This window comes from Spermophilus citellus (genome assembly GCF_964194105.1).
Source record: "Spermophilus citellus genome assembly, chromosome: 16".
NCBI classification, from domain to species: Eukaryota; Metazoa; Chordata; class Mammalia; order Rodentia; family Sciuridae; genus Spermophilus; species Spermophilus citellus.
In genome coordinates this window covers 11622061-11648231 of record NC_138196.1, presented here as the reverse complement: position 1 = coordinate 11648231, position 26171 = coordinate 11622061, and the positions used below count along the sequence as shown (strand labels likewise).

General features: G+C 41.6%; 1 pseudogene across 1 annotated transcript in view; it reads left to right on the top strand.

Annotated features, from left to right (window-relative positions):
* The first annotated feature begins 13200 nt into the window (after positions 1-13200).
* Positions 13201-26171, top strand: part of LOC308635033 — a 43872-nt pseudogene continuing 30901 nt past the window's right edge. The window contains exons 1-3 of the transcript in view: positions 13201-13305; positions 15032-15203; positions 16489-16577. The product of the transcript in view is annotated as an uncharacterized misc_RNA (transcript). The remainder of the gene's footprint in view (positions 13306-15031; positions 15204-16488; positions 16578-26171) is intronic.

Below are 26171 nucleotides of genomic sequence, written 5' to 3'. Positions count from 1 at the left end.
TTTCCTCCCTCATCTGTTAGGATCCTTGGGTGTTTGAATGAATGAATACACAAAAGGGCATTTTTCTCTAATACATGCCAGTATTTTTTACATAATTTTTGGTACTGCTGTCTTACTTCTGTTGTAGTCAGTCAAATATCTGGATGACTATGATTGATTTTGTTAGGAAGAGAGCTATTTTTTATTTGTACGTGTGTGTCCATGTGAACATCTGTGTGTGCACAAGCCTATATGTATGCATGTGTAATAGGCTGAAATATTTGCAGCTGTGCCTTCTGTAACAACATGTGCAGGTCACAAAAGAGCCCAGAAGCTTATAATGGCACTAAAAAAGGTGGACAGAATTAAGGCACAAACACATATGAATTTTGAGCTTGGTCTGGATTTAAATATAGCTTTGTTACTGGACGTGATGGTGCACACCTATAATCTGAGCTGCTTGGGAGGCCGAGGCAGGAGGATTGTGTGTTCAAAGTCAGCCTCAGCAAAAGTAAGGTGCTAAGCAACTCAATGAGACCCTGTCTCTAAATAAAATACAAAATAGGGCTGAGGATGTGGCTCAGTGGTCGAGTGCCCCTGGGTTCAATCCCAGGTACCAATAATATAATAAAAATTTCTAGATTTTCTCTCCATACAAGTTGTGGGTCTTTGGGTAGGTGAAAAGCCTCTCTGGACCTCCATTTTTCTCTTTGTAAAGCAAGAACCATAACTGCTACCTCCCAGGGTTTGTTTTGGTCTTTTAGTAATTCAACAAATATTTGAACATCTAGTGGTTGCCAGGCACCGAGCACCTAGACACCAGGTGCCGAGTACTTAGACACCAGGTGCTGAGTACCTACCTAGACACCAGGCGCCAAGCACCCAGACACCAGGCACTGAGTACCTAGATACCAGACACTGAGCACCTAGACACTAGGCACACAGTAGTGAGCAAACAACACACACAACATCTCTGAACTCAGATAACTTAAAATGCTGTGAGAAAGACTTAGAACAAGCAAGAATGTGAATGCATGAGTTTTAGCCGAGTGGCAAAGGCTAGGAAGAAAGAAAAAGGAGAATGAAAGGGTAAAGTGATAAGGATGAGAGGCAACTGCTGGGTCATGGAGTCTGAGAGCTGAGCAGTAAGAGGTCAGTTGTGTAGGACGCATGTTCCAGGCAGAGGAGAGCAAGGAGCAAAACCCGAGGCAGAAGAGGCCTTTGAACCTGCAGGGGAAAGCTGGGGTGGTGGACAGAGACAGCACCAAGCCTCTCCAGTCCTAGAGGCCAAATTAAAGGTCTTGAACTTGATCTTCAGGGCAATGGGAAGTCATTCAGGGATTTAAGGAAGGAGTTCATACATATTTATTCTGGGCCATGGGACTCAGTAGGGAAGAAAATGACTAGACACAGGGTGGAGTGGCATGTGCTTCTAATTCTAGCTATTCAGGAGGCCAGGGCGGGAGGACCGAGATGGAAATCTCTAAATGAATCTCTAAATGAATCCCCACGGGTTCCAGGTGGGGAAATGAGAGAAGCACTGGAGTGCAACAGGGAGGGATGGGAACTCTGGTCAACTGTAGAGTGCTGGTCAACCAAATGCTATTGAATTTCATTTTTTATTTTAAAAAAAAATTGGTATTGGAGATTAAACTAAAAGACAATGTACCTTTGAGTACATTATAAAGGACTGTCCCCAGTCCTTTAAAAAATTTTTTTTTTCCTTTGGTACTGGGGATTGAAGCCAGGGATGCTTAAATACTGAGTCCAATCTCCAGCCTTTTTTATTTATTTTTTATTTTAAGACAGTCTTACTGTGTTGCTCAGGTCGGCCTTGAATTTGCAATCCTCCTATCTCCTCCTCCCAAGTTGCTGGGATCACAGGTATGCATCTCTTTTTTTAAATTTTATTTTGAGACAGGGTCTTGCTAAATTGCTTAGGGACTTGCTAAATTGCTCAGAGACTCGCTAAATTGCTGAGGCTGGTCTCAAACTTCCCATCCTCTTCCCTCAGCCTCCCAAGTAGTTAGGATTACAGGCATACACCACCACACCCAGACTTGAACTTCACATTTTTAATCTTGTACATATAAAAATGTGATCTGCAGGCCATAGTGTTAACCCCGGTTATGGGTGACGAGTTCTGCTTCCCCACATGTTGAAGTTTGAACATTGGAGAAGCCCGCGTATAAAGTAGGGTTTATTTAAAAAGGGGGTCACATAGACTTCTCCAGGGAGGGAGAAGGGGGCCATAGTTGGGATCCTGGTACCCCAAGAAGCAGGTGTTCTGCCCTTTTTATGTGTCCTAGGCTTCCTTTGCTCTGCCCCCTTCCCCTTATCTCCTTCCTGCTTTTGTGACCAGGCCCAGGACTAGGCCCAGGAATGCTGGCGGGAGGGCCCAAAGGTGGGCATCAGGTGGGCTGAAGGGGGAAGGGCAAGATGTAGCAGCCAAGGACACATTAATTAACAACTTTATAGCTTGCTGTGGGGAAGGGCAATTCCTGGAACAGGTTTTAGCAACAGGTTGGAGCAGGGGCAGGTTCTTGATAAGGGTGGAGGAAGGGCTCTGAAGGAGTTAACATTTCCATCCCTCTGGGGACAGTCTCCAACTTCCTGACTCACTCAGAATTGGCCTCCTTGATCCAACCTGACTCGATTTACCTATCTCTACTGACTGCCTGTCTAATTCTGGCTTCAATAGTCAATTTCTGCATCACCAATTTGCTGCCCCTGAGGTGTTTTTTTTATGCTAACTCTCCATGCATTCAAATCTCTCCCATCAGTAGTTGTAAAACTTCTACTCCTCCCACTCCCAAGTTTTAAATTAAAGTTACTAACTAGCATGCAATTTGACTCTTGGCCAATTATTAGATTTGTTTTTGCACCTTATCTCTAATCTGATTGCATATTAACCTTGCCTAGCAACTTGTAAATCCTCTGCAAACTTGGTAAACTGAGATTCTTGGTCTTGATTCCAAGCCTGGGTGTGATAAACACCTAGCAGGGCAGGATCATGCTTGTTGGTGACCAGGAGTCTTTTCATTCAACAGATTCCATTTGAAAAGGAATGAACTTAGGGAGCTGATCATTTCCTGCAGAATCCCCCTTGAATTCTAGACACCCCAGATGCATGAGGACTTGCTGGTGTGTGTGTGTGTGTGTGTGTGTGTGTGTGTGTGTGTGTGTGTGTGTGTTGTGAAGTGGGGGGGGCACTTTGCACTTGGAGAAGGTAAACTGGAGCTTTTTTACCTGGCTAAAGCAACTCTCCTGGCTGAAGCTTTGGTTTGTTTTTTTTTTTTTTTTTTTTTTTTTTTTTGAGGGAAGGTGTCATTTTACAGATTTCTCAGCGAGAACTGTGTCATGGGGAAGTAAGTACGGGGTGCCTAGCGACAGGATGTTTCTCCAGAGACGTGCCTCACCAAGAGAAATTCACAGTGGAAATTCACAGTGCCAGGAGCAGTGTCTCTGCAGAGGTGAGAGGCTTTCAAGCAAATCATGCTTTTTTTTCATTTGTTTTTGTTGGTGGCAGCCCCAGGTTAGTATTCCTAACTTTGGACTCATCTTGTATAATTTGAAATAATTATTTGGTAGTCTGCCATTTGGTTGGTTTCCTCAGGTGCTCCGTGGCTGTTCCTCACTGGAAAGGTCTACATTTCAATCAAAATGTTTTCTCGCCAGGTGCGGTGGTGCCCACCTGTCAGAAGGCTGAGGCAGGAGGATCGGGAGTTCAAAGCCAGCCTCAGCAAGTTAGTGAGGCCCTAAGCAACTCAATGAGACCCTATCTCTAAATAAAAAATAAAAAAGGGCTGGGGATGGGGCTCCATCATTAAGTGCCCTTGGGTCCAATCCCTAGTGTCCCCTCCAGCCCCGAAAACAAGCTTTCTTAGATGCAGTTGTTATAAACGAGAATTGGGACAAGATCTTTGGAAAGCAATTTGTCATTCCAACAGCATCCGAAAGCTGCAGATGTAGAGCCAGTATTCCAGGAAGGCCATACTTCAGAACCCATGGCCACATTAGGATATGCATATAGGTTTACTTGTAATAGCAAAAATTAGAGGCCACGTACATGGCCATCGGTAGAGGATGTCATAAATGGTCCTGCCTCCATACTGTGGATGTCAGAGCCACGAGAAGCAGGAGGAAGCCTTGGGGGCTCTGAAGGACAGGTAAAAAGGTGGTGTACTCTGCTGGTGGGATTGCAAACGGGCGCAGCCAATTTGGAAAGCAGTATGGAGATTCCTGGGAAAGCTGGGAATGGAACCACCATCTGACCCAGCTATTGCCCTTCTCAGACTATTTCCTGAAGACCTTAAAAGAGCACACTACAGGGATACTGCCACATTGATGTTCATAGCAGCACAATTCACATTGCTAGACTGTGGAATCAACCCAGATGCCTTTCAATAGATGAATGGATAAAAAAAAAATGTGGCATTTATACACCATGGAGTATTACGCAGCACTAAAAAATGACAAAATCACGGAATTTGCAGGGAAATGGATGGCACTAGAGCAGATTATGCTTAGTGAAGCTAGCCAATCCCTAAAAAACAAATACCAAATGTCTTCTTTGATATAATGAGAGCAACTATGAACAGAACAGGGAGGAAGAGCAGGAAGAAAAGATTAACATTAAACAGAGACATGAAGTGGGAGGGAAAGGGAGAAAAAAAAGGAAATCACATGGAAATGGAGGGAGACCCTCATTGTTATACAAAATTACATATAAGAGGTTATGAGGGGAATTGGATAACAAACATGGAGGGAAATGAATTACAGTAGATGGGGTAGAGAGAGAAGATGGGAGGGGAGGGGAGGGGGGATAGTAGAGGATAGGAAAGGTAGCAGAATACAACAGTCACTAATATGGCAGTATGTAAAAATGTGATGTGTAACCGATGTGATTCTGCAATCTGTATTTGGGGTAAAACTGGGAGTTCATAACCCACTTCAATCTAATGTATGAAATATGATATGTCAAGAGCTTTGTAATGTTGTGAACAACCAATAAAAAAAAAGATTGGGAGCCAACTCAAAAAAAAAAAAAAAAAGGTGGTGTACTGTAGAGAGAAGGGTGTCCTAAAACTATAACACAGGAAAATCCTTCTGGGGAAAAAATAGGTCTATTCATATGCAAATAGGCACAGAAAATTCCAGAAGAATATATACCAAAAAATTGACAGCAATTATTTTTGGAGTTGAATGTAGAAATAAATGTGAGAGCAGCTGAGATGGGGAGAAATGTGTGGAGATTTAAATTTTCTTTTACCTTATATACTTTAGTATTTGGTTAAAAATAGCATGAATTATATTTTTAATTAACAAAACATACCCCCAAGTTTAAAAATAAATCATTTAAATTTTTAATGCCCTACATGAAAACATTAAGTGATTTTTTTTCTCAGGGTTGCAAAAATTGATTTCATAAAATAAACCAGCTGATGGATTGCTTTAGAATTAATTACTTCTAGAAGAGGGTAAAAGCTAAATATCATCGTTACCAACAAAACATCAAGTAAAATATGTCTACGATTATAAGAACAAATGATGGGTATTGCAAATCTGAAAGGGAAAAATAACTGATAATTTCCACTTTTTGATTAATAATGATTAGATTTTATATTTCTAATAGAAATAAATGATAATATGCACAACTCCAATCAACTCTATAACAATGTTGTCTGAAATGATAACCACTAAGAGCTTGAATGTGGCCACTCTGACTTAAGATGTGCTGTAAATATAAAATATATTCTATTATTTAGGTGATTTTTACATGAAAAAAATAATATAAACTATCTTACTAACATTTTAACATTGAAATAATATTTTTACATTGAAATAATATTTTATGCACATCAGTTCAAATAAAATGTTAAAATTATTTTTACCTGCCCTTTAAAAAACTTTAAAAAATGTGATTACTAGAAAATTTAAAGTTAAAGTTATATATTAAGACAGGGCTTGTCTATAGTCTTGGGTATTTTGTGGATGATGTAATTTTTTTTTTTTTTTGTACCTGGAATTGAATCCAGGGGCGCTCAACCACTGAACCACATCCCCAGCCCTTTTTAATTTTTTATTTAGAGACAGGATCTCGCTAAGTTGCTTAGGGCCCGCCTAAGTTGCTGAGGCTGGCTTTGAACTTGTGATTCTCTTCCTCAGACTCCTTAGCTGGTGGATTACAGATGTGTGTCACCAAGCCCACCTCTAGGCCCTATCTTTAACTTTGCCTTTTCCAAATGAGTTTTGAGAAACTAGCCTGAGTGTATCTTCACTGAAATCTTTGCTGTAAGGACAAGACTCAGCTGAAATTAAGGGGAGCAGAGAAACACACACACACACACACACACACACACACACACACACACACAGGAGACAGAAAGAAAGGGAGAAAAATAGAATCAAAGTATGCCAGCTCAATAGGGTGCATAATGACTTTTTGTCTCTAAATGCATCGTGACTTTGAGCACTGAGTAATTTCCCAACACCGCAGGGTTAGACACAAGTTGTATGAAATAATGTCATTTCAGAAACTATTTTTACCCACCTTTCATGCACTGTATCTAATAAAACATATAATGAACTTCAGTAACAAGAAATCTTACATTTTCTATGACAGTGACTGGCAAATCTTTATTAAAAATAATGGCCAAAAATCTCAATCTCTTATCTCTTAAATAGTGGTGATCACCTCACACCAGTTTCAACCAAAGTGGCTTCTTTTGAAGTCACAGTTGATTTCTAGCTTCTTCTTCTTTGTTTGTTTATTTTTAACAGTTTTATTAAGGTGCAATGACCGACAAAGAACAGAATGTATTTAATGTGTAGAATCTGATAAGTTTGGATGTTTGCAAACACCCATGACACCATCACCGTAATCAAAATCACAGGCATACGGAAAATCTCCCCAAATCTCCCCTGTGTCACTTTTGGGTGCGTGCATAGTAAGAACGCTTAATTTAAGACCTATCCTCTTAGCAAATTCTGAAGCACAAGATGATGTACTGTTAATCCTCCCCCACTCCCCCAGTATTGGGGATTGAAACCAGGGCCTCACACATGTCAGGCAAGGGCTCTTTCACTGAGCCACACCCCTGAATTCTAGTTTCCCAGAGGATGAGCTGCTTGCCCAAGTGGTCCTGTGGCCAGGAAGAAGCCGACTTCAGACAGGAGTCGAGGTCTGTGGATCCAAAAGGCCATTCCTGAGGTGGTTCCTTTCCTTCATCCCAGGGCCACTGCTGTTGGTTGTCTGGGGACCTTCTCAATTTTGACATTTTGAGGATATTTGCTTTTTCCCATTTTTTTTTCTTTTTTTTTCTACCCCAAAGAAATTTACTCCGAATCATGAAGCCATCTGAATCATTTAAGAGCATGCAATTGGGATCCAGACAGTTTGGGGTTCAAATTCTGGCTCTACTGCTGATTAGCTGTATAACAGAAAGTCACTACCTACCTACCTTCCTGCCTGCCTTCCTATCTGTCTGTCTGTCTTTCTTTCCTTCCTTCCTTCCTTTCTTTTCTTTTTGCCTGTTGTATGCTTTTAAAAATATTTTGTTCTTTTTAGATATATATGACAGTAGAATGTAATTTGACCTATCATACGTAACTTTCCATTCTTGTGGTACATGATGTGGAGTTTCATCTAGGAACATAGGAAAGTTCTGTCCCATTTATTCTTCTGTCTTTCCTATTCCCATCCCCCCTTCCCTTCATTCCCCTTTGTCTCACCCAATGAACTTCTATTCTTCCCCCATGCTACAGTGTGTTAGCATCCATACATCAGAGAGAACATTCAGCCTTTTGGTTTTTGAGATTGGCTTATTTCACTTAGCATGATAGTATCAAGTTCCATCCATTTACCTCCAAATACTATAATTTCATGCTTCTTTATGGCTGAGTAATGTTTCATTGTGTATATATATCACATTTTCTTTATCCATTCATCTGTTGAAGGGCACCTAGATTGGCTCCATAGCTTAGCTATTGTAAATTGAGCTGCTATAAATATTGATGTGGCCGCATCATTATAATATGCACCTGGAGTGGAATAACTGGGTCAAATGGTGGTTCCATTCCAAGTTTTCTGAGGAATCTCCATACTGCTTTCCAGAGTGATTACACCCATTTGCAGCTCCACCAGCAATGTATCAGCGAATAGTTCCCCCCATATCCTCGCCAAACTTATTGTTCCTGGTGAGATGGAGGTCACTGTATTTCTGTTCCTCAGTTTTCTCATGTGCAAATGGAACCGATAATAGCAGCCCTACTCCAGGGGTAATGTGAGGATTAAATGAAAAAATTCCATGTGAAAGAATGACCTATAAACAGTCATTACTGTTATTTTATCATTCATTCAACAAATATGTGGTAAGTACTGTTATTCAGTAAGAGTTTATGGTTCCCTGGAATGCACCCAAGTGGAAGGTTATTATGCTGGGAACCATCACTAGGGGGTGATATGGGAACCCCAGGAAGGAGTATCCAAGCCAACTGGGGCAGGCCACAGAAGGTTTTATTCCTTTCTTTCTTTGTACCAGGGTGCTTAGCCACTGAGCCCCATCCCCAGCCCTTTTTTGAATTTTATTTAGAGAAAGGGTCTCACTGAGTTTCTTAGGGCCTCGCTAAGTTGCTGAGGCTGGCTTTGAATTCTCAATCCTCCTGCCTCAACCTCTCAAGTCATTGGAATTGCAAGTGTGTGGCATCGTGCCCAGCTCAGGGAAGGTTTTCCGAAAGAAGTGATATCCAAGGGGCAACTGAGGGATGGATAGAACATTGGAAAACAAAAAGTGCATTATAAACAAGGGTGTTGTCACCCTCTGGCTCAGAGGATGATTGGTCATCTTATAATAAGGTTATTTTCTCCATCCAGGGCAAAGGTCAGGAAGCTTTCTGGTCATTCGTAAAGATCTGGGCTTTCTGAGCTTAGGGCTTCTCAAATGTGATATAAATGCATAGCATCCACCGGGGACCCTCTGTGTTGCTCCTGTGTTCCTTGAGGAACAAGAAAAGGGATGCAGAGGTGGGGATGTGGCTCAGTGGTACAGAGCTTGCCTTGGCATGCATGAGGCACTGGGTATGATCCTCAGCACCACATAAAAATAAGTAAATAAAATAAAGATGTTATGTCCATCTACAACTAAAAAAAATATTTAAAAAAAGAAAAGAAGGGATGTGAACACAAAGTTCAAGTTGCTTGCCGTGCCATCAATAAAATAATCCTCTGTCTTCTGCTGCTGTCCATAAACTTGAGGAGTTAGCTTACAAGAAGAAGAAGTTCCCAGATCCTTAATGACCTCGCCAAGCCAACTCAACTGATTTTTAAGACGTCTAATAAAAAAGGAACTAGTGGTTCTTGTCCTTTTTTGTGGGTTTCAAAACATGAAGCAGATTGCGAAGCTTTGCAGGAATTCATTTGTAAAAAGTCAAATTTTATGTTTCCTCTCAGATGATCTAGCTCTTCCCAAATTCATGATTGAGAATCTCAACCCTCTTCTGGAAAATGCTTCTGAGCACACCCGGGTTGCTGTGGTCACCGTGTCTGTCTCACCTCACACTTCTCTGGTTGGAGGCCCTGTGATTATTAAGGCAAATCCTGTGGTCCATCCATTCATGCTGTCTCAGAGATCCACACACAGGTGGGATGTAAGTATGTAGGTGAGCAGTATGATCACCTTCTCAAATGAAACTGTCGTCCTCTGCCTTCTCACTCCCTATTGTATGTTATTAACTTAGCACCCTCTCATTGGGACCCTATACTGTATTGGATACTCTTAAAAATTCATGGGAGGGCTGGGCTTGGTGGCACACCCCTGTCATCCCAGAGGCTCCAGAGGCTGAGGCAGGATAATCATGAATTCAAAGCCAGCCTCAGCAAAAGCAAGGCGCTAAGCAACTCAGTGAGACCCTGTCTCTAAAAAAAATAAAAATTAAAAAAAAAATAGGGCCGGGGATGTGGCTTAGTGGTTGAGTGCTCCTGGGTTCAATCCCCAGTACAATTAAAAAAAATCCATGGGAAGATCATGATCCATTTATTTTACAGACATTTTTCTCTGATCAGATGCAGGCCTTGTGATATTTACTGGTTTAGAGGGATGTATATTAATCAAGGGAACATGAATACAAGCATAGCATTGTAAATGTGTCCAAAAGCCATGAAATCCAGGTCCACAGTTCCGTGAGAGCACCTAGAGGGGACCTTTGACCTGGTCCGGATTCCTGAGAAAGAGCTACATGAAAAGTCATCTGCAGAATGGGAAAGAATTAAGTAGATGAAGAAGGAGAGAAGCATTCCAGGGAGAGGCCACAGCACGTGTCAAGGCATGGTGGAACAAAGGGGCACCATAGGGAGAAGAGATCAATGTGACAGGAACTGAAGCAGAAAAGGTGACAAATGAGACAGCAAAGGAGGTGAGGGGCAAAGCCTGCATGGGCTGCGGACCTAGATAAACCATTTAGGTATGATCAAGCTATTTTCTCAGTGGGGCAGTGTTCAGGCAGGTTTACTGCTTATTATAAGAGCTTCAGGTTCCTTAAGATCAGGGTCCCTCAAATATGGTGCAACCCCCTGTATGCACAGCATTCCCCTGATCCCTGTGCATTGCCCCTGTGGAACCTGAGGGCAAGAGAACCACCACGAACATGGAGGTCACATTGCTTGTGGGCTGTAAGTAATAAAGTCCTTATGAGCAACATGTGGTTTAGGGGTGCCAACTGGTTTGGTTCCAGGCTGCAGCTGAGTTCAGGTTTTTCTTTGTGCCTCTCATGCTCCTTGGGACACTGGTTAGCAGAAGCCTATCCCTCTTTATGCAAAAGCAGGAGAACAAAAGAAACTCTCACGTATATTTCAAGACCCAAGTCTCCTCCGATCTCATTGGCTAAAGCAAGTCACATGTCCAAGCTAGTGGGGGGTGGAGAAATATGCTCTATTTTCAGTAGAAGGAACTGCAAAGGCAATTCCTTTAGTAGAAGGAACACTGCAAAGGACCTGAGTATAGGAAAGGGTAAATCATCAGAGACATTAAATCCTCCCACATCTAAGAAACCACTGGAGAGTCCTACAGAAAAAAGAAACAATTTGCTTCTATCTTAGAAGGCTCACTCTAGATGTTGTGAGGAAAACAGATTAAAAGGGGCAAGGAAGGTCTGTTATGAGGCTCTTGAATAACTTTGCCAAACCTTTTTATCCTTAGATTTTTAAAATTTGCTTCTAACTTTCAGTTTGGTGTAAAATGTATCTAATATTGTTTTTTCATAGGATATTTGTTACAAGTCTAAACAGCAGCAAAAGGTTATCAGAGAGTTGAGTGATCCTCCTCTTCCTCCTGCTCAACACTTTCTTCTTCTCCTACCTCTTCTTCTCCTTCTCCTCTGCCATCTCCTCCCCCCTCCTCCTCCTCCTCTTCCTCCTGTGTGTGTGTGTGTGTGTGTGTGAGAGAGAGAGAGAGAGAGAGACAGAGAGAGAGACAGAGAGAGAGACAGAGAGACAGAGAGAGACAGAGAGAGAGACAGAGAGAGAGAGAGAGAGAGAATGAGTGCACCATCACTATTCTAAGCACAGATTTTGGAGCCTGACAAACCCACTTTTCAATCATAGCTACTACAATTAGTAACAACATGACCTTGGGTAAATTACTTGACTTTCTGTGCTTTTTATTTTCCTTATAATAAGGTGTTAACAATAATACCACCTCACTCGGGGACTGATGGAAAGTTTCCATGAGATAATATATGCAAAGTATCATCTTACTGCTTGGTCCATGATAAGTAGTTAACACACAATAGTTGCTGCTGTAGCAGATACATTTCCAATCTAATCTAAGTAGCCATATTATAGACAGTCAAAAAATAATAATATAAGGAAGATGTGGGGGTTGGCGAGGTGGCTCAGTTGTAGAATGCTTGCCTAGCATGTGTGAGGCACTGGGTTTGATTCTCAGCACTGCATAGAGATAAGTGAATAATAACGAGATCCACTGACAGTTTTTAAAAAAAAGACAATAAAGAAAAATGTGGCCACAGTATCAGACCTATTTAATAGACCAGCTCTAGATAGCTTTAAGCAGTTTGATTATGAAATGGTTTTTGTAGCCCAGAAATATTCCTGCAGATAAAGGCTACATGAAATGGATTGATATCTAATTCTATAATATTACAGTAAAAAAGGGAGAATATACTGTTCTATTTGGGGTTTAGCATATCATTATCCTTTGTTGGACTTTCTACCTTGGCACATGGGGGCTTGTTTGTTTTGCAAAAGACTGGTTGAGCTTAGCCAGGCCACTGGCCAAGCATTCAATGAAACACCTCGCCAAACAAGTCTCTTGGAGAAACAATAGCAAACAATAATCACATGAACTGATGATATGGATCCATCCACGGGAATTAGACATGGTATGCTCTAGTTATGTTACCTTCAGATTCCTACCTGTCATTGTGCGAAAGGGGCTGCCTAGGCAGGATGGGGAAATGAATCCAAGTCACCTTTTTTTTAAAAAAAATATTTATTTATTTTTAGTTGTAGTTGGACACAATACCTTTGTTCCACTCATTTATTTTTATGTGGTGCTGAGGATTGAACCCAGGGCCCCGCATGTGCTAGGAGAGTGTTCTACCATTGAGCCACAACCCCAGCCCCCCCCCCAAGTCACCTTTTCTATGCACACTTCGTGTTCTCTGGATGGGAGGCATCCACCAGAGGGGAACTTAAACCATCTTCCTATCGTCTTTCAGTGCAAGTGCAATTAATGAGAATTTTGGTTGACTTAAAAAATATTCATCGAGAGCTGATATTTGTTGATACTCAAGATGGACACAGTTCCTGTCCTTTTGGGGACTCCAAGAGAGGGCAAATCATGTGAAAATGGCAGCCAGAGCATTCTTGGATCAGGAGCTCTTTAAGGACAAAATTGTGCTTAATTGAGGCTGGAAAACCCTATAGATCCTAAAACCAGGTTATGCTATTAAGTGAACTTATCAGGAATCATTAGCATGTGGAGAATAGAAAAAAAGCTCTAGTATCTGGAAGCCTTGGCTTTAAACCCCAACTCAGTTACTACGAGTGGTGTTACTGTAGGCAAAATTTCTTACTCCTGGGGTTTAGTTCTTCCTCAGCAGCTTGGGGGATGCTAGAGCATTTATTCACTCCATGGGAAAACCGTGAGACTTGAAGAGATCATGTCCAGCCTGGGGCATTTTCTCAGTAGAGAATGGTATCCGATGCCAGGTATTGCTGACTTTGATGGAACTGCGACAACACCCCTGTGTGCTCCTGTCCGTGGCAGTTCTGGCCGACTGGAGGGTGTTGGGAACAGATGGGCAGGGGTCAGGCCCACGTTCCGTCTCCAAGCGCAGCATGGATTTCCCAGCTAGGTTATATAACCTGAGCTTCAGTTTCAGCTTCTGTGAAGCGGGATGACATTAGGACCTCCCTCTCAGGTTTGCTTTGATGATTAACAGAGGCAAAGAGTAGAAAGTAATCCCTGACTCGGAGAGAGTAATCAACAAATGCTAGCTCTGCTGGCTGAAGGTTGGCTGGGTGACATTATGATCCTTTTGTTCTCAGAACTACAGTCAGCCATGTGGGTAGCCTTGCCCTGCGGATGGGCTTTGGTATCAGAGTGGCATTTGTGCCCTGCCTGTTCCTTGTTGGATGATCTTTCAAAGTCTGTATTTCATATTTGATTATAAAATGGGCATATTAACATGTCAATCACACTGTTTTTTTAATAGGGTGGAATGATGTAATTTTTATTAAATGTTTGCATTTAACACATCGTAAGTGCTCCATACATGTAAGCTCTTAGCATTTGCTTAGAATGCATTATCATCACAGAAAAAGGGTTTTGATTTGATAAAGGGTGTCCAAAGACGAGTGTCCAACCCCTTCCACTGAGTACTCAATAAAAATCTTTGTTTTCCACTATTTCACTATTTCCACTAATTCTAAAAAAGAAATATTTAGAAACAGTATTCCCAAAACTCTTGGTATCATGGCAGACATGGAAATGACATTAGTGATCTCATACAAGGATAAAGAAAACCAAGTCAGAGAGCTGAAGGACCATCCCCAGAGTCTTGGAGTTATTTCACACCAGTGGTGGGACTGAAATCCAGTTCTGTGCATGCTCCACCTCAGGCCAGGGGGTGGGGATGTCTCAGGTCAATAGGGCAGTTCAAGAGTCAGTGTGGAAACCATGAACAGGACATAAAGGTGAGTGAACAAGGGAGGGACACGAGGGTCTCTGACTCTGCCATGTGAGGTCCTAGACATTTTAGATTCATGAAGAGCATGAATGTGAAGTCAGAGGGATTCCAAAGTCATTGCACTTCTACCTGTGAAAACCTGGCCATGCTGCAGAGCCTCCCCAAGTCTCCAATTTCTGCACCTAAACCTAATATCTACTTTGCAAGGATAGATTGAGATATCAGGATAATCCTTGACCAAATTAAAGTCTGGGAAGGTGGGAAAGATGGAGGAGAAATCATTTGACATGATATGAGTGAGCTTCAAGATTTTTTTTTTTATTTGTATGAGGATTAAACTCACAGGCACTTAAGTACTGAGCCATACCCCCAGTTTTTTTTTTTTTTGGTGTGTGTTTTATTTAGAAACAGGGTCTCACTGAGTTGCTTAGGGCCTTGCTAATTTGCTGAGGCTGGCTTTCAACTTGAGATCCTCCTGCCTCAGCCTCCCAAGCCACTGGGATTACAGGGGTACGCCAGTGTATCCAGCTTAAGTTCAAGATTTTTATGCCTTTTTAAAAATGTTAATTTAAACCTGGGCATGGAGGGGCACAAGCTATTTGGAAGGCTAAAGTGGGAGGATCACTTGTCCCTTAGATTTTAAGGCCAGCTAGTGAGAGACCATCTCAGAAATGAAAAACAAAGGCAAAAACAAAAACCTAACAAAACCCATAAAACAAAACAAAACAACAAAATGCTGACCAATATTGGAGATTGTAGATCTAACACAGTCCCTATATGTCCTAATGAAGCCAATTGTTTGCTCCATGATTCTGCATTTATTTACTTATTTTTTTAAACTTAGTTATTCACCACTGGAGTACCCAAGCTGGATTTTGAGAGTGTGATGCTTTATTCCCTGGTAATCTATGCCAAAGACAGCCGAGGGGCAACAGCATCCCAGACCATGTTAATCCAGATAGTAGATGTGAATGAGCCGCCCACCTTCACCGGATCTCTTGCCCCTAGAAACCAAGGTACTGAGGGTATCTCCTTGGAGGAAGAGGGCTCCTGTGGATGTAGCTGTAGGCTCTGGGTCCTGGGTGCTTTTCTGGTACCCAGACTATAAGACTGATCAGGACAACACTGACAACAGGAGTGACCCATGGGTTACATGAAAGAGTATACTCACCTATTCACTGATTATAGTGATACATTGATTTGTGTGGTTACAGTGCACCAAAATTATTCTCTCATTTGTGTGATGATTTAATTAGGAGTGTGTCTATTAAACTGGAAGCTTTGTGAGGTCAGGGACCCTGTCTTTCTTGTTGTGATTGCTACCACTTATACATCTTTGTTTTAGTCAGTTTTTTGTTGCTGTAACTAAAAACCTGACAAGAACAACTGTAGAGGAGGAAAAGTTTATCTGGGGGCTCACAGTTTAAGAGGTCTCAGTCCATAGACAGCAGGTCCATTCCTCGGGGCTCGAGGGGAGGCAGGACATCATGGAGGAAGAGTGTGGTGGAGGGAAGCAGCTCACATGGTGATCAGGAAGCAGAGAGAGACTCCACTCTCCAGAGACAAATAGAGACCCCAAAGCCACACCCTCAGTGCCACCTCCTCCAGCCACACCCACCTGCCTCTAGTTACTGCCTCCCCCGCCCCTCGTACCAGCCCCTCGTACTGGGATTGAACCTAGAAGCACTTAACCACTGAGCCACATCTGCAGCCACTTATTTTTATTTATATATATTTAAAAATATTTTTTAGTTATGCATGGACACACTATCTTTATTTTGTTTATTCATTTTAATGTGGTGCTGAGGATCTAACCCAGTGCTTCACATGTGCTATGCAAGTGCTCTCCCACTGAGCCACAACCCTAGCCCTCCTTTATTTATTAATTTATTTTTTATATTTTATTTAGACACAGGGTTTCACTGAGTTGCTTAGGGCCTCGCCATTGCTGAGCCTGGCTTTGAACTCATGATCCTCCTGCCTCAGCCTCCTAAGCCACTGAGATTATAGGCTGTGCTACTGTGCCCCGCTTAAATTTTTAAATCTTTTTCCTCTAGCCTGACACATAGTAGATATTAAATAAATAGTGCCTATCATCACCATTACCATCATCATCATCATCATCATCATCATCATAACTATTGGCTTAATTAGAGACACTCTATGAAAACATTTGTGCTGAGCAAGTATAATACTCTTATTTTTATCTAAAATACAGAATTGGATGAGGGCTTTTGGGGGGGGGGTGGGGATAGCATGGTGTGAAACTCCTTCAATCATCTCTTGTACCTTTTCTGGCAGTTACTGAGATTTATATCCTAGAAGACACTGCCCCGGGCACCATCATTTACCAAGCAACAGCCAAGGACCCAGAGGGTGCTGCTTTGGAGGTAATTTATGTTTTAGAACAAAGAATATCAATGTCTTGTGGTTTTCTGCATGGTTGCAAGCAAATACAAAGCCACGGAGACCATCCAATCACTTATACCCACTGCTCCGGTCCCAAACATACCTTAGAACCTTTTAGGTGACCATGACTGAGGTCTGGGATGTCTGGGCAATTGCCTACCCTCTGCGCTCCTTCTTGTGCAGGAAGGTCCAGCCTGATCCTTAGGTAACAGAAGATGCCTGGCTGTCTTCATTCTGTTCTTGGGATTTTTGGCTGCATGCACTGTAGAGAAATAACGTGCCCCACCCCTTATTTTTCTGGCAGAATTTATGTGTGACTCTAGGAAAAGAACTCTATCTCTTGTCCTTCCACTTTATAATGCCCCAGAGAGGGAACAAACCATGGACTTAGTGCTAAGAAACTGGGGTTTAAGTCCTCACTTAACTAATGCAAATCACCCCATACTTCTGCTTTGTTGGTTTCTACTGTAAATTTGGGGAAATGAAACCCGCTGGTATCTCTTGTCTTGTATGGCTTTTCTCCTCTGGTCAAACACAATGAATGTGAAAGTAGTTTTCCAAATGTAAAACATCTTGCCAATGGCGGGGCTGATAGGGCTGTCTTAGCTTCTGATGCCATATGACATAGTATGGCATTATTAAACTACAGTGGTTTTAGCCAATGGATTTATAGGCAAGAATAATACATTTTTAATGCTGTCTTGTTTGCCCAAACGGGCTAAAAAAACGAGAGACTTGTTCATGTTGAGGCCATCTACTCAGTATTTACAGGTCATGTTACTAGATCTTTGTTTAAGACTCACAGAATTTTCTTTTAGATGTAGCTGGCCACTAATATTTGGGGCATGGTCCACATGGTTTTTAAGATCATTGAATACACTTGAATAATGAGACAAAGGAACAGTGTCACGGTTGTCACACTCCCCCCGCATGCATTTGTCTTCTCCTCCTCTCAACAGTGTACGGTCACATCCAGGATTGGACTGGAAAGGTCACAGCTTCCTTTACAACACACAATTAAACCATCTAATCATGAGTATTGCTCCAAATCTACATGTTCCAGATTATAGTATTAAAATCTGGCACTGAGCAGCTCCAGCCACCCAGGAATCAGACATCATATTGAAATTGCTTCTTGGGTGTTCTCCATGGTAGCTTGCTCACAGTGTTAACATTTAGGATGGAAAATGCATGACAGTCCAATAGGGGTTAGCTGTGACTCCAACATGCAATCACCATGACTTACCAGACAATTAGTGCAAGTCATTCGCTTCGAATGACAGACCCCCAAATGCTTGCTCACACAGATTAAATGCTTCTGGATCTTAGCCCAATACTTTTCTCAGAAGACAATTGGTTCCTGGGCCATATTTGGAAGGACTGTGCCATGTTCTTTGTGAATTTTACCAAACATGGAATGACATTTCCATCGTGACATAGGCCCTAGAAACTTTACACTTTGACACACTCCTACACACATCCTCTGACACAATAGACTAGACCAGATGTGCTATTCAAGTACTCTGGCGACTGGATAACCACATTTATTTGTCAGGCTAATTCAGAGGAAAATTGGTTCTAATGTGGACAAGACCTTGCCACCCACCATCTTGGAGCCTGATATGGGATGATGATCAACAATAACATTAATAAGCCTTAAGTATATATCACGTGACAGGTGCTTAATTTGTTTCATGGAGTCCTCATATTAATTCCTAAAGTAAATGCTGTTGTTTGCTATGTTACCTAATGGATCAATGAACTAAAAATTACTGTGTCTTCAATTTATAGACTAGGAACATTCACCTAAACAGCAAATAGCTGAGTTGAGATTCAAATCCATGTCCTGTCTTTTTCCAAATCTTGGTGTTTCCTAAAATACCAGCAATTCCCAAAGTGTGTTTCACAAAACACAAGTTTCTCCAGGTGCTCCATCAAAATGAAAGATCTTGTGACAGCATGATTTGGGGGAAAGGATGTCTACATATCTCCCCTGAATTCACAATATGTTAAATGCTTTCTGTAATTGTCTAATGAGACTGTTTGTTAGATGGGGATTGTTCCAATTGTTTGTCCATAGCACTTCAAAATGTATCATCTCATAACATTCCATGGAAGGCTTAACTGGAGTCCACAGAGTTCAAAGTTTGCACTAGATCCCACGGTAAAATTGATATAATGTGACCTACCTCTCGGCTGCTTATTAAAGATGGAAGATGGAAAGTCATGTGAAGGGCATTGCCCATGGAATAAATGTTACTAGAAGAAGGCTGGATTTCATCCATATTCAGATCCACATGTATTTTAGGAGTAGGGCTCTTCATGCTATACTGCCACTGTTTTGGCCAGCTTTTTCGCTGCTGTGACTAAAAGACCCAACCAGAACAACTGTAGAAGAGGAAGAGTTTATTTGGGGACTCAGGGTTTCAGAGGTCTCAGTCCATGGACAGCAGGCTCCATTCCTCGGGGCTCGAGAGGAGGCAGGACATCATGGAGGAAGAGTGTGGTGGAGGGAAGCAGCTCACATGGTGATCAGGAAGCAGAGAGACTCCACTCTCCAGAGACAAATAGAGACCCCAAAGCCACGCACCCAATGCCCCCTCCTCCAGCCACACCCACCTGCCTCCAGCCACCACCCAGTTAATCCCACCAGGGGTTCATTCACTGGTTGGGTTAAGGCTCTCACTACCCAGTCTTTTCTCCTCTGAACCTTCTTGCATCATCTCACATATGAGCATTTGGGGGCCACCTCACATCCACACCATAACAACCATTGTTACTCCACATTTTAAGGATTCCTGATACCATGGTGCAGGCGGTGCTCTGAGATAGAAAATGTGGCACCTCTCATACTTACAACAAAGAAAAGTTGAACAAACAGAAAATCAACAACCTTTCTTGAACTCACCAGATCAATATTCTACCCTGAGATCTGGAGAGACAGATGAATCCAGAATATCACAGCCACACTCTGCTTAGCTGGAGCAGAAGCAGGTGGAGCCCAGGAGACCTTACATGGTAGTCTGGAATTATCAGAATGATCAGAGGCTAAGTATAGAGTAGAATGACAGCGAGAAACTCCGTGGGCCACAGTGTTAGAGGTGGCGGGTGTGTGTGGGGGCACACTTGCATGGGTTTCACCACCAGGAACTCTACCAGGTTCTCATGGTGAACATAATACAAGAAAGATCTTGGCAGAGGGAAGAGAAGAGAATCACTGTGAAATAAAACTAAAGCCTTCTTCATGGCAAAGCACTATTCTCCCAGATGAGAGAAGGGAGACTTTGAGCCTTATCTCATCTGGGATATATACATATTTTTACAGATGAGTGTATTTATATATGCCCGTGTATGCACATGCACATGTACATGTATGTGTACCTCTAGACAAATTCAAGCTTTACAAAACCAAACACAAAGAGAAAATCTTGAATAAAGACAAAGGACAAATAAACCACCAAACCTAGAGAGAGATAAGGATAATAATTACAGCAGACTTCTCATTAGAAACCATGCAAGTGAAAAGAGTGGAATAAAATATTGAAAGGAAGAGAGAAAAAAACAACCAGCAAGAATTCTCATAAAATTAAAAAAGAATTCTATATCTAGTGAAATTATACCAAGTCATCAAGTTGCACACCTCTTTATTCGATTTTAATTGTCAAATATGACTTAATTTTTTTTGGTGGCGGGTACCGGGAATTGAACTCAGGGGCGCTCAACTAGGGATGAGCCCCATCCCTAGTCCTAATTTGTATTTTATTTAGAGAAAAGGTCTCATTGAGTTGCTTAGGGCCTCATCATTGCTGAAGCTGGCTTTGAACTCAAGATCCTCCTGCCTCAGCATCCCGAGCCGCTGGGATTACAGGCATGCGCCACCACTGTGCCTGGATTTTGTTGTTGTTGTTGTTGTTGTTGTTTGTTTGTTTCTTAATGGTGAAATAAATTTATTCCTTAAAAGATATCTTTCAAAGTAAGATATTGTGCCTTCAAGAGTCTACAGAAACAGCATTTTATGAAAATAGGCTCAGCATTTTTTTGGACAAGTATTTGCAGTGGGGCAGTGGGGGAGGGGCAAGAGCAGGTGGAGAGTAGGAAGGGAGAGATTAGAATGTGACAGGGATATTTCCACAAAACAGGATTTCATGTCTGCAATTCAAGGTAGAATAGCTGATTCAAAGTACCCCAAAAATTAGTGACACATTTCTGAACATAGATCTTCGAACATATGCTGGCATTCAATTAACAGACACTTATTTTCTTTGAGGCATCAGATATTAGGACGTAATCTACCAAATGCACATCCTAATAACTTACTGGAGAGATTTAAAAAGTTCCAAATAAGGAGCAATTTCTGAAAGTTTCATGGTAGTTTGTGAAGGAGAAAAACAAATGTGCCATTCAATGATAAATATAAATCTACGTCTATGGATTCATTATCTTTCCCTCCTTAGTAAAATAAGGGTACCAAGTCAGGGTAGGCCACCAATAAACATGTGGAAATAAACATTATCTTCCCATCAGTCAAGTGTGTTGACTGAAGGCTGACAATGATCAGCTTTTTATGGGAAAGTGATATTTGGAATTTCTAAGGGGCATAATTAGCGGCGGAATCATCAAAAGGCTCAACAATTATTCTGCAGCCGAGCTTATAATTATGGGTCTGAGGATTTTAATTATATACTCCTATTTTATAACTCAGCTGTAAAACAAACATAAAAGGGAAGAAAAAAGATGAGTCTATGGCATTAGAAACCAGAATATGTAAATTTCTGCTTTACAATTTGAGGTGGTAATTCTGCTTTTGATGGATTGTTTAAAGTGCAATCATTTTGGAAAAAAAAAGGCCTCTGTCCTTTCCTTTGAATAGCCTCTAGTTTTCCATTTTTATGTTTCACAGGTGTAAAGAAACATACATCAACTAGGCAGAATGCATTCAGCGTTGGAAATATTAAGTCCTGTCATTTCAGTACATATTTTGTAGGCAAAATTAATAAATAGGAGTCTATTTCTTCTATGAGCCATAATTACTCTGAGAATGTATTAGGACTCAGGGTTGCAAAGAAGAGAAAACATACAATTTCTTTACATGTATATATTGTATAATGCTTAAATTGATCTCCTTAAACATTTGTCTTTATAAAAACTTTCAAAATTATTATTATTATTAATATTATTATTTTTGGTACCAGGGATTGAACCCATGGGTGCTTAACCACTGAGCCACATCCCCAGACCATTTTTGTATTTTATTTAGAGACAGGGTCTCACTGAGTTGCTTAGGGCCTCACTAAGTTGCTGAGGCTGGTATTGAACTCGTGATCCTCTTGCCTCAGCCTCCCAAGCCGCTGGGATTATAGGCATGTAGCACCATGACTGGCTCAAGTTGCATAGCCCATTAGTGTTATCTACAGTTACCCTACTATGCAACAGTACACTAGAACTTCTTGTTCCTAGCTTACTATCCATCACTTCTAGCTTATTATCCATCAAAATTCCCATCCCTCCCTCTACTGCTGTTCCTGCCCTCCAGTAACCCCAATTCTATACTCAACTTCTTCTCAGAAGATCAGTTTTTAAAAATTCTTCCTATAAATAACATCACTGGGTACTTGTCTTGCTGGGTCTGACTTATGAAACTTCACAATCTCCAGTTTCATCTGTGTTACTGCAAATGACAGGATAGCATTTTTTTTATGGCCGAATAGTATTCCTTATGTAGATGTGCCACATTTACTTTATCAGTTGGTGGACATTTAGGTTGATTCCAATGCTCTTCACTGTTGTGAATAGGTGCTGCGGTAAACATAACTGTGTAGATATCTCTTCAACATACTAATTTTATTTCTTCAGATTATACCCCAAGGTTGGATTGCTGGATCATATGGTCGTTCTCTTTTTAACTTTCTTGAGAAAACTCCATACTGTTTTCCACAATATACATACCAATGCCCATAAACAGTGTGTAAGAGTTCTCTTTTCTCCACAAGTTACCTTTAGACTTTTTGATAAAGCTGAGGTGATATCTCATTTTGGTTTTGATTTAGATTTCCCTGATGATTAGTGATGTGGAACATTTTCTAAAAATTTACCTGTTGGTCATTTCTATGTCTTTTTACTCTAGAATATGTATTTAGATTTATTGACCCTGCCTCCTTTTTTGGTACCAGGGATTGAATGCAGGGACACTTAACCACTGAGCCCCATCCCCAGCCTTACTTTGCATTTTATTTAGAGACAGGGTCTCACTGAGTTGCTTAGTACTTTACCATTGCTGAGACTGGATTTGAACTCCCGATCCTCCTGCCTCAGCCTCCTGAGCTGCTGGGATGACAGGCATGCACTACCACTCTCATTTTCTTTATAGAAATATGTATTCAAATTCTTTATCCATTGAAAAACTTTTGGGAGAGAACAGTTTTTGCCCTTTTAAGGTACTACAAAGATATCAATATGTCTGCAAAGCAAAGAATGAGTTGAAGTTACAAAGTTGATATTGGAGATACATAAATGTTGAAAAAGATTTTGCATTTAAAAAAAATTTAGATGTTCATAGACCTTTATTCATTTATTTATATGTGGTGCTGAGAATCGAACCTAGTGCCTCACACATGCCAGGCAAGCCCTCTACCACTGAGCCACCACCCCAGCTCCTGCTTTTTGTTTTGATGGATATGGGATTCCCTTGGAAATCTTTGGATAGGGGAATACATGCTCTTATTTACATAAAAGATCAAGTTACCTTCTGTTTAGAGAAAATGGACTATAAAAAGTCAAAAGTGCAAGCAGGAGAACTGTTTAGAGGTGACAGCAATAAATAATCAAGGTGAGAGATGATGGTGTGAGAGACGATGGCACCTCGGTCTAGGAGGTGGCAATTGGGATGGGGAAGAATCATTGATTTTTATTTATTTCCCCAAATATTTTATTATTAAGCATTTCCAATGTACAGAAAAGTCGAAAGAGTTGACCAATGGAGTGATCACCCACACACCCACCAGTAGCCTCCGGTGACTATTTTACCGTATCTGTATGATTTCCCAGCTGTCCATTCTTGTATTGATTTCCAGTCCCTTCTATTCTATTGAAGTGGTTCATAGTAAGTTGCTTTTTTTGGCGGGGAGGGGTTTGACTGGGGATTCACTCCAGGTTCAGGGTTCACTGATCCAGTGAGCTACACCCCCCACCCTGTGAGTTGCCAACAAAGCTCTCCTTCATTCCTAAACACGTCAGCAGTTTGCCTACATTACCAAGGCAATGTTGACAGATCCGCAGACAAATTGGACGTGGAGTGTCAGGGAGAGGGAGGCGTCAAGACAGCTTCTTGGATTTGGGCCTGAGCCACTCATGGAAGAAGAATGGGGTTTGGGAAGAGCAGCCAGTGAACTATTTGGGGCAAGTTGAGACTAAGAAGCCAATTAGGTATCCGGCAGGAGTAGCAACAGATTAAAAACCAACCAACCAACCAACCAACCAACTTGGAGTTGAGCATAGATGTGGGAGCAGGAATATTAATGTGGGGTTATCAGCTTGCACATGGGATCTATAGACCAAGACATGAGATGCCCAGGGAACAAGTGTGGATCCAGACAAGGCTCAAGGATGAAGTATGGGGGTGTCCCAACACTGACAGGTAAGGAGAAGGCTTGAGAAAATGAGGCTGACCAGGACTAGTCAGGTCAAAGGAGAATTAGGAAAGTAGAATTTCTACCAGAAGTCCACAAAGAAACGTATTTCCGATTTTCTCCCATTCTGTAGGCTCTCTCTTCATGTCATTGATTGTTTCCTTTGCTGTGAAGAAGCTTTTTAGTTGGATTCTATTCCATTCATTGATTCTTGATCTTACTTCTTGTGCTTTAGGAGTCTTGTTAAGGAAGTTGGTTTCTAAACTGACATGATGGAGATCTGGGCTGACTTTTACCTCTGTTAGGGGCAGGGTTTCTGTTCTAGTGTTTAAGTGTCAATCCACTTTGAGTTGAGTTTTGTGCAGGGTGAGAGGATGTGGGGAAAAGGTACACTCATACATCGCTGGTGGGTCTGCAAATTGGCACAACCACTATGGAAAGCAGTGTGGAGATTCCTCAGAAAACTGGGAATGGAACCACCATTTGACCCACCTATCCCACTCCTTGGTCTATACCCAAAGGACTTAAAATCAGCATACTACAGTAATGCAGCCATGTCAGTGTTTATAGAAGCTGAATTCACAACAGCTAAGCTATGGGACCAACCTAGGTGTCCTTCAACAGATGAATGGATACAGAAATTGTGGTATATATACACCATGAAATATTACTCAGCCTTAAATAAGAATGAAATTATGGCATGTTCCAGTAAAGGGATGGAACTGTAAAATCTCATGCTAAGTGAAATAAGCCAATCTCAGTGATCCAAAGGCCAAATGTTTTCTCTGATGTGTGGATGCTAATTCACAATAAGGTGGGGGGGCACTAGGGAAGAACAGAGGTACTTTGGATTAGGCAGAGGGGAGTGAAGGGAGGGGAGGGGTGTGGGGAAAGGAAAGCTAGTGGAATGAATGGGACATTATTACCCTATGAGCACATATGGTTACACGACTGGTGTGATTCTACGTCATGTACAACCAGAAGAATGAGAAGTTACACTGCATCTATGTAGGTTGTGTCAAAATGCATTCTACTGTCCTGTATAACTAACTAGAACAAAATTGTAAACAAAGAATTAAAAAATGTATTTTAGGAAGGAGGGGATGATCTAGCACTATCGAGCTGTCCAGGTAGCTGAGAACGGAGACACCCGATCATTGAATGTGGCGATATGTGAATTGCTAGAACTCAGGAAAGTGTGTGGCGCCCAGCAGGGGCCCTGGGAAGGAGTGGATGGAGAGTTTGGTGTCCTTGAGAAGTGAGTTTGCACAGTGGAGTCAGGAGACAGAAAGTTTGGTTGGAGAGGAATCCAGGGACTGTGAGATGGGGTGAATAGGCGTAGTGGGCAGGGACAATTTTCAAAGAATTTTCCTGAAAAGCAGAGCAAAGAAATTGGACAGTACCTGGAGGAGAATGTAGATATGAGTGAAATTTTCACTTTGGAAAGATGAGAAATATTATAACATGTTTTATGCAGAAGGGGACAATCCAGCTGAAAGAAGAAAATGAATAATGCAACTGAGACTGGTGGTCATGGCCATTGTGATGCCCTGGAGTGGGCAGTGGGTGGTGGCATCAAGGATATGAGTAGAGGCCCGGTGCGGTGGCTCACGCTTGTAATCCCAGGGACTGGGGAGGCTGAGGCAGGAGGATCAAGAATTCAAAGCCAGCCTCAGCAACTTACTGAGGCCCTGAGCAACTCAGCGAGACCCTGTCTGTAAATAAAATATAAAATAGGGCTGGGCATGTGGCTCAGTGGTTGAGTGCCCCTGAGTTTAATCTCTGGTACCCCTAAAAATGTAAAAAATAAAAATAAAAAAGAATATGCGTAGAGGACTGGGCTTCATCTGCAGTTTATCTATAAAATGGGAGGAAGACACTGTGTAAGGGGACATGGGCAAAGAGGTTGGAAATAACAGTGACATATCTATTTTATTTTTTGCCAAACTA